Source organism: Pteropus vampyrus, unplaced genomic scaffold (assembly GCF_000151845.1).
Source record: "Pteropus vampyrus isolate Shadow unplaced genomic scaffold, Pvam_2.0 Scaffold134, whole genome shotgun sequence".
In the NCBI taxonomy this organism is placed as follows: domain Eukaryota; kingdom Metazoa; phylum Chordata; class Mammalia; order Chiroptera; family Pteropodidae; genus Pteropus; species Pteropus vampyrus.
The window spans coordinates 4,745,307-4,745,981 of NW_011888915.1; the positions used below are offsets into that span (position 1 = coordinate 4,745,307).

The 675-nt window shown below is 52.1% G+C and overlaps 1 protein-coding gene and 1 long non-coding RNA gene across 6 annotated transcripts in view; both read left to right on the plus strand.

Annotated features, from left to right (window-relative positions):
* Nucleotides 1-675, plus strand: part of STK32A (serine/threonine kinase 32A) — a 94,059-nt gene that overhangs the window by 71,679 nt on the left and 21,705 nt on the right. The window lies entirely within an intron of this gene.
* LOC111744382 overlaps nt 570-675 on the plus strand; it is a 1,815-nt gene continuing 1,709 nt past the window's right edge. Inside the window, exon 1 of the long non-coding RNA XR_002782128.1 lies at nt 570-670. This is a non-coding gene — a long non-coding RNA (uncharacterized LOC111744382). The remainder of the gene's footprint in view (nt 671-675) is intronic.

Sequence of the window (675 nt, forward strand, 5' to 3'; positions counted from 1 at the left end):
AGAAGTAAAAAGGGAGATCTGTTGCCCTTTGTGGGCATACACTATTCAGGAAGAGGGACTTCTTCCTTCCCTCGTCCTGCTACTCCTAAGATAGGAGAGTCAAATCTCAAGAGAAATATCTGTAAAGCCTGCACGCGAGTGGGAAATGAGATGCCTGGTGTCATTTCTGCTTGATGTCTGCTTAGGCACTGGTCCCTGAGTTAACAGAGCTGAGCTGGCCATTGTGTGTTAATGAGTTTGGAGTCAAGTCTTGCTGGGAACTACTCCAACAGGAGACAGAGATAGGCGGTGGTATGTGGGCGAGTGGGTGGGAGGAGGATTAGCCAGAGGATGTGGTCCAGCTCCAGTGCTCAGGGGATACAGCCTGGTAGGGGAGGAGGCTCCTGTCACCATGGCTTATTGGAGACACCACTAGTCCCAACAGGGCCCAACTATGTGATAATCTCCAGAAGTGACACCGAAACACGGAGTGGTGTGAATGCTGTTTTAGTAATTCTGCTGAGCGGTCCGGGTTGAGAACCTCTGCAGCCGACCATGAGCCCTGTCAGCTCTTAGAAGCAACTAAGGCGGGCGGGGGGCGGGCGGGGCATTTGTATTAGGATCCCTGTGCCTCCACTACTCCTCTTCCCGTGTTCTAAAACGAGTGCTACTTTCTCGGAAAAGAGAGGAGGTGTG